The 15,705-nt window shown below is 46.1% G+C and overlaps 1 non-coding gene across 1 annotated transcript; it reads left to right on the forward strand.

The window, feature by feature from the left end:
• The first annotated feature begins 15,633 nt into the window (after positions 1 to 15,633).
• Positions 15,634 to 15,705, forward strand: Trnaa-ugc (transfer RNA alanine (anticodon UGC)). Its single transcript has one exon. It is a non-coding gene; the product is annotated as a tRNA-Ala (tRNA).

Below are 15,705 nucleotides of genomic sequence, written 5' to 3' on the forward strand. Positions count from 1 at the left end.
GAGTACGGAGATCCGTAGGTAGGAAGGAGCACGATAAGCGTTATCAATAAAGTACATGCGCGTATATACGCGAAGTTCAAGCGAGCTACATCCCAATTTCCCGACGACGCCGTCGCGTTCCTTTTTCGAAAAACGTCCTCGCCCTCCCCGCTCCCTTCCACAGACTCGAAGCCGAATATATAACCCATTGATATGCAAACTAAGTCCCGGATCGTAAAATTCGCGTAATATCACCAAGACTTTGCAATCCCTGCACCCCTACTCCGCAGTCGGCCAAACTACCTCGTTCGAAAGCGTCTTCGGAGTTACCGGCTGATCGTCCGACGCGATTTTATCCCGCATTATCCTGAATGATACGCCAGTTTAAACTTTAACTTGACCATAATCACGGCGTAAAGCTAAAATACAAATGCGCCACGGAGAGCCGTTACCCGAGACGCGCAAGAAATCGATCCACCTTGCGATTCGCTACTACCATTGCATTCGCGAGCTCTGTAGGAACTCTTAACGAGATTTGCTCGCTTTGCCTGTCAGCCGCGCGACTCCGACGCTCTAAATTCAACCACCGAATGAAGTCGACGCGTATCTCTCGCGCTGATCGCTCCTCGAACGACCCTGTCGCGAGTAATGTAGAGATAATGCGGTAGAGGTGGCCATAATAAAATGGTTTTACCGTTTTCCGCGATTTTTACCGGTTTAGTTGCCGTTTCTTTGCTGACGGTTTTATTAAATGCTTAAAAATGGAGCACCCTTGTTTACACCGTCGAGTGTAGTCTCCTGGATGAGAAGATATTAAAGTTGGTACAGAGGTGCTTAAAAGTAGTCGTTTTCCGTGGCTGTGAGTGATGCTGTTCTCGAAAAGAGGTGATATTAGTCTAGAAATTTGAGAAAAATAGAGAGACTACGAAACTATTGAAATTTGAAATTTTGAATATTTGAAAATTTGAATATTTAAAAATTTGAAAATTTGAAAATTTGAAAATTTGAATATTTGAAAATTTGAAAAATGTTGCGCACCGAGGAAACAAAAGAAAATGAAGGCGATGCATTTACCTATAAACCACAGTGAAAATCACAGTTATTACCAAACAAACATTTCTGTATCAATTTAAAATGCGGTATCTGAGTTTTCCACAAGGCAGGTTGCTATTAGTTGCACGCAATTGAAAGTATATTAAAGCCACATTAGCGCTTAATAACGCTCGCCGAAGGGACAAATTGCAGGATATAGTCTAATAGAGGTCCACCCTGTGCTTGCTTCAAGTTAATACCACACAAAAGACCATACAGGCTTCCCGTACGGTTTTTTCGCTGGCGGATCCGCCTTTGTGTAACATTCTCACCATTCCCATGCAAATGAACGAGCACATAGGCTACGAGATACCGCCGAGCACCATCTCTACCTGCGACGTTTGCGAAAACGGTCGTCCATGGCTCGACCCGTAGCCGAGGAATCACGACCGCAATTGCGCAACCTTTGACCGAGGAAAGAGTTATCTTGCCAACGAGTTTCCACTGTCACCCCGAAATTGGGGTGATTCGGGGGTATCGCCGAAGGCATTGTGTTTCTGTCTTGCGAATTTATAAGCCGCTACGTCGAGAGCCGAATGAAAAGGAGAAGAAAGGAGGAAGCAGTAGAAAGGGGAGAGAGCTCCGTTAGAACGATGAGGAGGAGGTGTAGAGGAAACGGTCCAAGAGAATCTGCTTTGCATATCGACGAATTTACGAGCCGGTCGAACCCGTCCTGTCACTCAATCTCTCTCCTTCTCCCTCCCTCCGTTCCGCTGGAAGGGAAGTTTCAACCCCCGAACGATGGTTTATGATATCGACGAAAGTCGTCTCTCTCCTCTCGCGCTTCCTTCTCTGTTCCCTGCACGGCCAATCGGCGCCCTCGATGCAATTCCTCACCCCTCGCAGCCTCACTCCGCTCTCCACCTTTCCCCATCTCATATCGACGAATTTATTGTCGGCACCGCTCGGTCCATTGTAACGTAGATTGTTTATGATATTGACTCTTCCTTTTATGTTAATCCCGTGTGTCCGAACGGTTCTGCTTGACGCAATGCATGCACGACGAGCTGGCTACACGAACACGCATCCGTGCGCACGATTTCTATACACACAGAAGCTGCCATGTAAATTCGTGTGCGAACTTCTGCGCGCACCGTGGGGACCAGGGGACGAACTATCGACGAATTTACGAGGAAACGGACGTTCTCTGAAACTCACAGTCCTCTCTCGTCGCGTTATGTCGCCGCTATGCTAATTGGTATAATTAGCATAGGAAGTATCGGTAAGCGACTACGAGCCGCCGCGACGCCCCGGTGACGTACGATATTGGCGAAGGGTGGAACAGCGATATTTGTCCCGACATCGACCGCAATTAGGCCCCGGTACAATCTACAAAAACCGTCCTCTTCTTTTCTCTTCGTTTCAACGACGCGTACCATGTAACACACTCTTTCAACAGAAAAAAAGTCGACTACAATACTCGTTGTTTCGCATAACTGCTCCAAGCATCACGTGTTAACCTCATAACAGTATATCTCGGCGAAGAAAAGAGCAGAGGAAAAAAAATCCTTGGAAGCACCTGGCGAACGACACACGCGTTTCGCTATTGTCATCCCCTGCCTTGTAATCTCGTGATAAGCGAGTCGACCCGCTTTCGACGACGCTCTTCAGGCTTTGTTCGCCACTCAGGAACAGCCCTGACTCTCATCAGGATTTCGGAGGGCCGGTATTAGGTCCCACCCCTGATCTACCTAATTGGCGAGGATAATTAGCATGGCAAGTGGCACGATAGCGCATCACTTTCAGTCCTCGCGCATTCAGCGCACCCCCGTTTTCCCGGTGGGCGCGTTACACCGAAATCAGGCATTCGTATGTAAACTTCCGGCGATCTTGCCGTCCCACGCCCTCCCGCTCACTCGATTTCGTCGATGGTCCAGCGAGGATCGTGGATGGCGTGGCGTCCTCGATGGCTGAGAAACGTGGCCACCGAGGGACTTTCCGAGTGGTTTACGAGGTATATGGATGCCCGAACCGCAGGACCAGTCCCGACATAGATTGCATCATGGAATATAGATGGGAGAATAACTTCTCTCCCAGAGAGAGGCGAGATGACGAGCTGGAATAGGGGTTCGCGATTCGACACGGAACGTTCTCGGTCTGCGGGTGCGTTTAGTTAAGTCATTCGCGGGGATTATGAATCCGCCACGGGTCATGATCTTCTCGAACTTGTTCTCCTTCGTGGAAGACAAAGTATTGCACATCGGTGCTCGTCAGCTAATGATTCGTGAAATCTCTGTGAGATGAAACTATGGAGCAGCGTCTACGAAAATCGTGGAACGTTACAGGAGAGTTTTCAGACGCTCCAGGAAATTTCGTAAAAATAACAGACAGAAAGCAAAGCAAGGGAGGGAAATTAAGCTTGTTCTCCGTTACAAGGGAAGTGCTTCTAAATTTTACATACGCCTGCGGTAAACTTCCAGCCGTGTTTTCCGCCGCTGGTATTACATCCGCATTTTTCCTGAACTCCACGATCTGTCGGTTAATTATCCCCGTAGTCCAGCGCGTATCTCGCTCCGTGAAATTAGAAATTAAAATTTCACCATTTACGAAGTGTACGCATCACCTGCAGTTACGTAAAATGGTCCTGCTCGTTCGAAATTCCGCTTCTCTCATTGGGAAACAGAAAATAATGTCATTTAGAAGCGCGTTACAATCCCCAACTTCCTGTGGCTACGGAACACACGTTTACAGGGGCCGTGTCAGCGTGTCCACCTCGATAAAACCAACTCGGACAGTTGTAATTCCCAGCGTGTTGTGCAGTAATGCGTTACGAGATGGACGTGTCTGGTGGTAACGCGACGCTGGTAGAAACAGAGCGACACCGGGCAAGGTCGGTGAATAAACAACGAACTGTAACTGAAAAATAAAATCTGCGTAAAAGCAGGCCTCTCGCGTGGCATATTCGCGTGATATCTTGATGGACGGTGGCGAGCCAGCGATCGTGGGTCGGTCCGGTTACAAGGGGGACACTTAACAGGGAAGTACCGGTCGAAACGAGCGCCGTTTCATTGCGAAACGCGGTACACCGGTATGTGGCTGCATTGCGCGTTACATTGACTGATTGAGTGGCATTGAATTGAATCGAGGGTGCACGTAGGAAGGGAAACTGGCAAATGCCTGCCCGTTGCAGCGATGCATCGAATCCGCGCCTCTCCTACTCTCCACATCCGTGTCTGACAAAGTTCGTGTGTATGTGACGCGTGTAACACTCGCTTTTTTTTCGCACGCGTGTGTACGACCCCTGTACGGGGGTCGGAACGCAATTACACCTGAGTAATTGCGGGCACGAGAGAGAAAGACGGCTATTGGGTGATGGGAAAGGGGAAGAGTCCACGGGTTACATCGGGCGCTCTTCTGCCTACGATCCAAGCGTAATCCACGAGCTTCCAGGAGGGAAGATATCTCTCTCGGGGAACGCTGGGTGAAGGAAAAATGAAAAAGAAATGGGAGAAGGGAGAACTTTTATTTAGGGGTGTGAGAGGAGAATGTGGAGGTTCGGTTGATTGAGAAGTGTTTGGAGAAGGTGGAGGCAGTGAACGAATTCACTGAAATAAAGGTGAATTATTTTAGTGAAAATATATTGATTCACTCTTATATCTAGGAACGCTATATAAATTCCACAAAATTCTTTAAAATTGCACTTTCAATGTTTTATACGATGAATAGGAACATCTATCTACCCAGATGAGGACAACGATTCTGTTCTATGTATGGATTAACCCACGACGGTCCTTTCACGAATCAGTCTGCTTATCAAAGTGGCGGGAATTTCAAGTAATTACGGGTTCCCGGTGTCCCCGTAGGCGCGAGGCGAAGCTATGGCAATTAATCACGGCGAGCCGAGCTATTCACAGCCGTTCCGCTGAATACCGTCTAAAATTCAGTGAAACAATCGAGGGAAGTTGCGCCCCTGCGCATACGTGTATGCACAAGTGCCATCCGCAGGCGAGCGGGGCTTCCAGCGGGGCTTCCAGCGGCCTTCCAATCCATCTGTAAACTGTCCACTTTGATAGGACGACAATCACACCCTGTTGTAACGAAGCTCCGCGGCGGTATTGTCTCGTTTGCGCGAAATTGTAGTACCTGGTCGTTCAAACGTATCGGGGCGGGCCCGGGCGTTGAAAATAAAGATCACTCGGCGTTGATTGCGCCATTGCGAAGTAATCGAGGCACCGGCTGCCGTTGGATATCCACCGCCCTACCTCGCCATCGTCGATCGTTCGATGGGTACGTATACGAAACGCAATTCAATGTGTCTGTGCGTGCGTTTTTTCAGTTTTCTATTTACTTTGTTTTCCCAGGTCCAGAGAACGTAGGCGTGGAGCACATCGATTAACGACGATAACCTACGAAAATTGCATCAACGAGCGAGCCAGCGAGTCGTTGCTCCGACGGGGGTGGAAGACCGTCGATGAAAAATAATCGAAACGCTCCGATTCGGAAATCAATTTTGACATGCACTTATTGCTATTTCCCGTAATTAGAATAATTTAGGTACGTAATTAAAATGCGCCCATGCATACTGGGCAATACGGGACAATATACGCTGCTCTATTATTTCGTTGCGTACACGGTTCCTCTCCCAGTCAAATTTATTTAATTAAAGAGAGAATTAATATGAATACTCGGAGCCGAGCCGAACGAACGGGAAATAAACGATATATCGCTCGTTAGCCGAGTATCGAAGCTTCATAATCATATCGGGTTCCTAATGAACGGAAAAACAGCGTTTGCGCGTTTTAGCCGCGGACTCGGCCGGCCAGGCGGCGCTCTACTTTAACGAAGTTCCGAATATATAACTATAATTTCGTCCACTTGTCGCCGCGCTCGATACCCATTAATTCGATTCCGATGGCACAAAGAGAGTCGGTGCGCGAATGCGTAGGTGGCTCGTGTCACGATAATGCTGGAGCGCGCGAGTATTGGTGGGAGATCGCTAAATCAGAATGATCGATACGGCCGATCAGACGAGGCTAGGATTACGGCGACGCGATTTGTTCAGCAAATTATACCGGCAATCACCAACTGTCCGGCTTAATCGAGTCGTTATGGCTTCCTATATAACGCTGAAAGCCAATAAAATCGCGGCTATTCGTTTCGGGGATATATCGTTTCCAATGGAACCAAAAAAAAAAGGACCAAAAAGAGAGCTTTTACGATCGAATGACCGGCAGACGTGACCGAGGCATAAAAATATTTTTAATTGTTGCTCTTTACGGCCATAGGATTGTATTTAAAACGCAACTCACCAATGCGATGAACACCGTCTGGGAACTAAAATCGATGGACCATAGGGGTCGAAGCACCCAGGACACGAACAGACCATCGAGATTCAAGGATTAGCTCCGATCGTGCAATAACCCTTATATTCGTCTTGAGCCGATGCCAAGGCGAAGGGTTTTTCTAACGGGAGCAACAAGTGTCGTATTCCTCTTATTTTCGCGTCGCGCATATACGTATATAGAAGAATATATATGTAGCTAGGTAGAGAAGCTAGTTGAAATTTAGTGGGCAGTAAAACTTTCGGCGTATATCTCGCAAAGTGGCGGCATCCATCTTGGAAATGGCCCGGACGGTACTACGGTCGCCGCCGGAGGAAAATGCAAATTGTCGAATATTTATATGCGACGCTCTTCGGGAATGATTTGCATGGGAGGTCGAATCTCTACGCCGTCCCTTCCGTTCCTTATTCCCGTATGCAAAGTACCACCTAATCGTCCAACCGAGGAAAATCTTTCTGTCGTATACTACTATCTGTCGTCGAACCCAAATTCGCTTTCTGAATAAGTCCTTGTACTCTGTTTTAATGATTCATTTCGAAAGAATGAGGTAGTGAAATCATAGGTGAGACATTAAAAAAGCTGATACCGTTCCTATGATCAATATACTATGTATAGAAATGGATTAAAACGGTGTTCGATATAGTGACGCATGACGTTCTCCATTCCATCTAGTTTTCCTTTCATCCAAATTTTCAAATTTTTAAATATTTGAATACTCAAATTTTTAAATATTTGAATATTCAAACTTTCAAATTTTGAAATTTTCAAATATTCAAATTCTGGAATTCTCAGCTTTTAAATATTTGAATTTTTCAATGCTTCAAAAGCATACATTTTCAAGCATTCCACTTTTTTCTATTTGCTTCAGAAATAAAAGAGCTAAATGCTGAATATGTAGGGCACCAATTTTATCTGCAAACTCTAAAGTCCAAACTGTCCCCGACATGGAAGATGTACCTTTCCCTATATAGATACTACCACTCTGAAACGAGTGGACTAAGATTACAGTATCTCTAACTGCGATACCTTATCAAACTCACAATTTCACTACTACCACATCCACTCCTTTCCATCCAGCCACATCAAAGAAATAATCCACCGTGGAGCAGTAATAAACTATTGCCGGTAGACAAACAGACAGACTCAGAGGAGATAGCAGTCGAGTGCAACAGTTGCATTACCCCCAGGGAGGGCAAGGTAAAACAGCAGTAACAGAAGCAACTGCACCGATGTTGCGCAGCAGCCGCAGCTTTTCCATTTTCCGCGGCACTATTTCCGCCGCAATATCGCGCGGGCACACGCGTCCCATGCATTATGCAACGAGTGATATACGCACGATATCGCGCATTATGCGCGCGACAGATGTAACAGTCTGTTGCGCTCGTTGCCCGCGACTTACATTTTCACCGAGACCTACGTGCGCGACCTTCCACTCGGAATCGGGAATAAGGATCTACCTTTGCGTTTCGTAATTCCCTGAAACACTTTTGGCGAGGTTTTCCTCGAGACGAGTGCCTCGAGAGGGATTTCGAAGACGCTTGGCGAACGAAGGATCCACCTGGTGCGCGGCAGGGTGAAAAGCGAAAAGTGAGATTCATTGAAATTTGCATCGAGCTTGCACGATGTATCGGCTGGTGCAAACAGGTTTGCATATGCAATCGTACCATGTGTCGCGGTAGATATGTAAATGTGTGTATGTATACGCCGAGTTTCTACATGGTGCTATATTATGTACACAAACACAGGCGTACCCTGATACATAATTACAGCCGGTGTACACGTATCGTTTGTCCATGTGTGTACCTAATGTATGTACATATGTATATGTATAAATATATGAACAGGAATCCCCACACACGTCGATGAGCGCTTGTATTGTATATGCATAACGATTATATGCCTATTAGAGGAATACAGGGACGTATACGTATATACAATATAGACACAGGAAGGAAGAGGAGCAGCGGAGAGGGGGCCGTAGCACCATTACTGGTATTGATGAGCAGCTGACCAGAGGAATTGGTTCAGCATGTGTGATCGATCTAGCTAATCTCCCTTTGCGGCCGGCCAGATGCTAATCTTCGATCGATATCGGCCCTGATACGATATTGCGTTAGCGGCCCGAAAATCTGACAGTCCTAGAAACTATTGCCACTCAAACGTGTCCGGAGGACGGTCGATCTGGCTGGATTTATACCCGATCAGGTATCGATCAACCTAAGATGGTTTCTGTGATGGTACAGGTTTACTTTGAAGCTATTCACAGCAGCCGTTTGCGCTATCAATAGCGCGCAGGAAGTAATCGCGCGGCGCAGGAAATGAATTCGGGTCTCGTTTCAAACTGCCTCGATCCGATGGCAAACGTAACCCTGTATTACCATTACCTCGAGTCAGCTCTAACAGACGCACACCTCCTCGATAGAAATTACCCGGAAAATGAGCTACGAATATTGCGAGGCTGATACTCCGCTGAAACTGTACCAATTAGAACGCATCGATTGCGCCGTTAATATCCCCGCGCGACTAACCGCTGTAAACAGCCTCTAATTAACATCCCCGGTGCCCCCGCCGCTTCGAGCAGACTTTTACGACAGTTTTTACAACGTCTTTACGGCGGTTCTTTTTTTACAAGAAATTAGAGATCACGAGTGCGTGAAAATTCACCGTGACTGTCGGCTCGAGACCACCTTGTAACCTCGCCGGTTCTCGCGGCAGAAGGCAAAGAATGCGCGCCTCGTTCCTCCTTTTCCTGATAATCGTTCCCCGTTTCCGGCTCGAGCTGATCGCGACGAGGACGAACTCATTAATGCTCGCAGTTGTCCACGTGCTGGTCCTCGCCGCGTTCTCACCTGGACGCGGCTGCTCGCGTTGCGCAACGGGTGCGTGAAGGATCGCATCCACCTAGGGTGCACCCCCTGTGCACTTTCGCCGAGCGGAACGGACAAGGTACTTTGCTAAATTAAAGCGCGAACCTCACGCAATTCAAGCCCGCGCATATGCACGCACGCGCCAGACGCACGCACGCATCCTGCGTTTCCGCGCGAACCTCGGCTCACCTACCGAGAAATTTCGACCGGTGTTCGTGGCATAATAGTCTCTGTGAATTACGCGGGGCATTCTTCACCTTCTAATCAGAGTTCACGTGGCGGAGCGATCGCTGCCTGATAGCGACGGGTAGTTTGCTCGAGGGGGTGGCCAGATGCTTGTCGGAGGCTGATAAGTTAAATGGAATCATTAGTTGGAGCGCGAACCGTTGTTTCGCTGTGTTACCTTGTAAGTATTCCGCGCTACACTTTGTAACTCCTAAGGCTGGAATTAGTAGAGTCAAAGTGGCGTAGAGGATAGTTTATTATGGAGATACTAGTCATTTCGCAAGAATATTATATTTACTGATTAAGTCGAATGTAATTACTTGTCAAGTTGAACATGAAAGTTTTCAAATTTTCAAACTGTCAAATTTTCAAATTTTTAAATATTCAAATTTTTAAACATTCAAATTTTCAAATACTCAAATTTTCCAATTAATACACAAGTGTCTGTTATCCCCAATGTGGTTAACCGCCAATAGTTGTCGCATTACCAAATAATGGATTATGTAATTTGGTGGAACGAACGGGGTTATGGCTAATTTATTCGATCTTGCGGTAGGAAAAGGTTTTGGCACAATTTGTCCGCGATAGAGCCCCGAAGGATTTATTAAAAATTCATGTATGCGATCGTTCGTTAGTGTATCGTCGATGCTTTTATTGTCGGCTAATGTGGTGTGTGATCGAAGCGGTGAACGTCGAGGGGAGACCGCGGAACAATGAAATGAAAAGCTAGATTTACTTTATTGCGCGCAGGTGTCGTCGCCCGTAAATTATCGTGTATATTAATGCCATTATATTCCGCGACGGATTCACGAAAATAAATAGTCGTCTTTCTATAGATCGAGCCGGGGTTTTAGCTCGAGCAATTATCATAATTTTGCTCTTAAGTGGCTCACCGAGTGTCTAGCTAACTTTGAATCGCCTCCGAACAATATCCATAATAAGCGCGCGTATTTTCCGACAGGGCAAATAACGGCGTAGTCGGTAACGGTAATTCTCTATAATTACGTTTCATCGTTTACCATTTAAATTGAAATGCATTTTGTTGTCTTTGTGGGCTTTAACCGGATATCGCGAAACCCTTTGTCCGCTTATAAATCTATCTAGGGGGCAGCCTCGGTCGAGCTCGCGACGAGAGGAACGAACTCGGCAATTGTACGGCAATCGATTAAAATATTTTCATTAGGGCCGCTTGCAGTTGGACGTCGCGTATAACGAATGATTCGAATCGGGGCTGATTGTAAATTGAGCGCGAAACCGCCGTTGATTGGTTTAAAATCAGATCACTACGATTCCGTCCGTCGGTCAGTTGGGTGCATCTATCGTTTGTGTGCATCGGCGAGGAGCGAAGAGTGGCAGGAGTGCATTGCGCGAGGGTGAGTGCAATAGGGGCTTGCATACACGTTCCCCAAAATGAATTACACGGGCGTGGATCCGTTGCCAGGCAACGTCTCTCTCTTGTAATCGTAATGCACTCGTCCCGCGCCAACGTTTTTGTTTGCGTTACAAAATCACCCTGTCACGCGATCGTCCTGCCCCGGTTGACATGGGACCTGTGAATTTTTGGGTCGTTACAGGAGCCACGTGATTGACCCGTACCTGTCGCGCTAATCAGCGCGTGAAAAATTTCACACATGTTCTTCCGTAGAATCTCGTAGCGTCGGCCTGCCGAAATTTGTCACTTGCCATTTGCATATCACCATCGCTGACGTTGCAATTATAACTCGGCATCTACGAGGGAATACCTGTGCCAGGAATTTCCTGAATTTTGAGATACAGAATAGCCTACTGTATCTGCAAACGAATTTCAAGCATCGTGATTGTACCCTGTCAAGAAGGATAAATTGTTCAATTAATTCAGAAAAAAATAGAGGAACGATAGACAGAGATTGTTGAATTTATTTAGAAAAGAGTACGCGAACGATGGACATAAATTTCAACACGCGAACGACAATCGTTTTCAACTGCAGCAGGTATGTTTACTCTTCTCTTTTTTTCTGTCTTTTTTACCACGAAGGGGTTTGAAGATTTTTCCATTCACCGACAAATGTCGTGGCAAAAGGAAGGATATTGGAACGTGCGAGGGGTTCGAAATGAATATCCTTTTGGTTCCGGCTGCACTCGACACAGAGTTCCCACAACGCGTCGCCACCACCCCCCAGTTTCACGGTTGTAACTGCGATTTGCTCTTTCGCGAGCTGGCCTTTAAAGTTTCAACCCTAAAAGTGTTTCACGCTTGGTATCACCCATTGATCGAATTTTAAACTGATGCGTACCCGCCGTACCCGTTCGGGTGACATCGCTTTGACACCCGGATGTGCTGATTTTACAAGCAGCCACGCGGCGGAAACGGATTCTGGGAATGAAATTTAGGGTTGAAAAAATGACAGAGAAAATCGGTGAATGAGTTTCGAGAGTGTAAAGTAAAGGGTCGTCCCTATCTTCGCCACGTATTTATCTATTCGTGCACTGTCAACTTTGATAAGCATGGCGAATTTTTTTACAGTCGCTTCTCGACGTTTCACGCTGGCTTAATTAATCGTATCGAGGCTGGTAGAGGGCCCATGAAAGTTTCATTTCCACTATACCCTATTAAATACACTCTTATTGTATCCAACCAAATTTTAATACACTAATAATTAGCAGTGACCCAATAATTAGATTACAAGGCTACGCCTGACTCTGAGATACCGCTAACGATCCGGTTTCCTAGGTCGATACCTAGAATGGAACACAAGCTTTCGAAGGGGTTACAGGGACTTCCGTCAGCAAACTGGAACTGGGTTTCCAGGTAAACGGGCGATAGGATTCCGCTGTGGCAGCACGTTCCTAGACTGCCGGTGATTTCGGTGAAGCGATCCTTTTCGGGAAACAGGAAAGCCTAGCACAGAAAGGGTGTCATTCGTATTCCCTTTTCTCCCTTTTGCGTGAGAATTCCGTCGAAGCACCGTTACGACCGAGTACCATCGGATTTATTGCGCAATTCCTAGAACCGATCGATACGAAGGTAATTCGAACGATCTCTTTATGTTCCCATTCCGAGCTGACATTTTCTCCAAGCTAGAATCGAAGTAGTAGCCCCGATAAGATAATCGGTCCTCAACTAAATAAGAAGCAAGCGTGACAACGTCTACGCAATAAGCACAGCTGTGACGATAAAACGAAAAGAATAAAACGTGAACGATTTTAGCGGATAGACGATTATTCACGGCACAGTCGTTCGTTATAGTCAGATTACTCGCGGGACGTATCGACGAATGGATTAACGTCGGGTTGACTTAGCGTCGCCGATAAGGAACCGATAACGGGCACGTAATTGCGACGAAACGGCTGCCGACACTTGCCGCGGCAGGAGGTCTTTCACGCGGCCGTCGTTCTCGCGGTTGTATCGTCACGGCATCGACTCGTAAAAAGGGCTCCGACTGTTTTGCATACGGCACGATCGCGAAATCGGATGTCACGTCTCTATTTCACGGGAACGGTTCCTTATCGCTTCCCCAAGGCCGTTCCATCGATTCTACATGTTTTTTCTCTCACCTTGCACCGTAACGAAACGCATGTACATATGTATGCATATCTATCGACGGGGGATTAAGTAAATCTGGTCACGTTGAATAGACACGCGAGGAGCATGTGAGTCAGTGCGATGCTTCGTCGCGGCAGATATACGCGCCTTATCTCCTATCTTCCTCGATTCCCCCGCTTTATCTTCCGTGTGTAAAGAAACGAGTCCGCTGATACCGGAATGGAAAACTCGAAGACGGCGCGTATTTACAGAGAACTTTTCTCGAACGAGCGCACAAAAGGGGGCTGCCGCTGCAGGTTACTTTCGTGTAAACAGGAACCTCCGGGGTTATCTCGGGATTATTTCTTTCATTCATCCTCGACTTAAGGATACTAAGAATAAAATATGCACGGCTGGTTCTTTGGGGAGCACGCGATTCTTCGGTCCGGCCTGTTTCCTTGTAATTAGGCTCGTTAATTGCCAACGACCGTCTCCTTTCTTCCTTCTTCCACTGCCTCGTATATCCTGATCTTACCGAGGGATTAAAAGAATGTTTACGAGACTCCGCTTTTGGGTGTTAAAAGTATAATAGGATGTATGCCTCTGGGTGGCTCTCTCAGGCTTCAGGGATTAATATCGTTAATTGTTATGCTCAAAGGACGCCAAGTATGTCGAGTCGACAGCCTGCTGGGGGCCTGGCCAATGACTTGGAAAATTAAGGATTAAGAGTTCGAGGCCAATATTACTTGGCGTTGCGTAAAACACGAAGGAGGCTAGCTGAAGGTGCTTTGTCGGCTGATTCGGGGAACAAAGGGGTTTTTGAGGGCCGAAGGGGTTCGTAACAGCGGAGGATTTACGTTCGAACACCAGTTGGTGTAAGATAATAATGAGTGTTTCGAATCTGCTGGGGAATAGTTATCTTTTCCTTCGTTTCTCGAGAATAAACAACAAAGGATGGGTGGTTTTTATAATAAGAGCATGGGGCTACCAAGATTCACTCTGTTTTCCAAGATGCTCTCGGGCATATTGTTTTAAAACACTGTGCTATCATTCTCACGTTACTGTTTGCCTTTGGACTTCCAAAGAGGGAGATTCTCGGATTTATACGATAAGAATACTCGGTTCTTATTCGTCTGCCTCTAAAATATCGCATTACACGTATCGGGTTACGATTTATCAAGTTTTTGGGCATACAGAAAATTTAAAAGGGGGATATCGAATTGCGAGTTAGTACGTTATCACGGAATATTGACTCTAGGGCGAAGATATTGCGAGAGGAGATCTATGATTGATCAATCACGATGTACATATATGCACACCTGAGCCATCTAGCTTTCTATCAGCGATATGAGCTCGTCCTTTGTAAGAGGAAAAAATTATAATAATTGATTCCTATTTACAACCAACGTACATGGTCTCTAACTCACGCTTAAGTATTACTACCGCGCTAAGTTACAACGTGTACACATTTGTTAAAAATATAATGCAATCATTATGATATATCCTGGCCGGTTGGAGCGCGTCTCGAGTTACAGACTGGTTTAACAACACCGTTACACATGTAATTAAGAATATATCAACACGCAATGAATCGTAGCAGCCAACAAGTACCCTCGACCGATCAAACTACTGGTTTTCGTTCACTCCAAAGACTTCCTTCTTCTTTCTCCTCTCTAGAACCCGTCGTTTATTATAATGCTCCATTCTGTATCGTGCGCATAAACATCTCTTGGCCTTTAGAAAGCACAGGGAACGGTTACTTTCACTTTTACTCATTCTATGTACATGCGCGTGTAACGCCTGCTTGACGCATAGTTGAGAGGTGTCGAAAGGTCTGATAGATGTTTCTAGAATGATTTTGAGAAATCGCTTTTCCCTGCCCAATAAAATGTAGATTATAAGTTAACAGGTCTGTTGAGGTCTTTTGAACACGAGTCTATAATAAATGTTCAGTGAAGAGGATTTTTATGGCGAATTTCAACGTTGATTCAGTAGCGTGTCGCGTTACAAGTATAGTTTGGAAGTTGGACATTTTTCAAGGCGAAAAGAGACACGAAAAAACACGAGCACCGTGTGCAAAGGACAAAAGTGACGCTGCACCGAGCGATAGATCTTCATTAGAGACCGCCAGTGTATAAGTCACGCGACGGGGGGTGACTTTTAGCCACCCTCGTAATTCTTCGGCACGTACTCCAGCCCCACGTGGATGCATAGCAATAATGGCCCGCAATTGCGATAGATGACTATTGATTTTACCTCCGATCCTCTCGTGATTCGCGTAACAGGTCTTTATACGGATGACATGATGATACATGGATTACATATTGCATTGCTGAAGGTGATATCTCTCTAGAGAGATAATTAAAATTGTTTCAACAATGTATTGTATGCGGGTATAGAACGAGAGTTAACGTCTATATGCTCTTCTTCATCAAGTGGTATATGTATATGTACATACAGTCAGTTATCAGATGACTAATACGAGGCACTGTACTCTGCCTCGTATTACAGTATGTCGTAGCACAGTATCGCTTTTCATTCGTGTTGTAAAAACTACAAAACTGGTGGGGATACCAAATGTGTTTACGTCTCAGGATGAAGATGATAAATATTATTAAACACTTTTGAGTAGTTCTGATACGTAAGACTCCTCTTATACGCCATAAAAATCCTAGGTACTCGTCGCGGGGATGTAGCTCAGTGGTAGAGCGTTCGCTTTGCATGTGAAAGGCCCCGGGTTCGATCCCCGGCATCTCCA

The sequence above is a fragment of the Calliopsis andreniformis genome, chromosome 6 (genome assembly GCF_051401765.1).
Source record: "Calliopsis andreniformis isolate RMS-2024a chromosome 6, iyCalAndr_principal, whole genome shotgun sequence".
NCBI classification, from domain to species: domain Eukaryota; kingdom Metazoa; phylum Arthropoda; class Insecta; order Hymenoptera; family Andrenidae; genus Calliopsis; species Calliopsis andreniformis.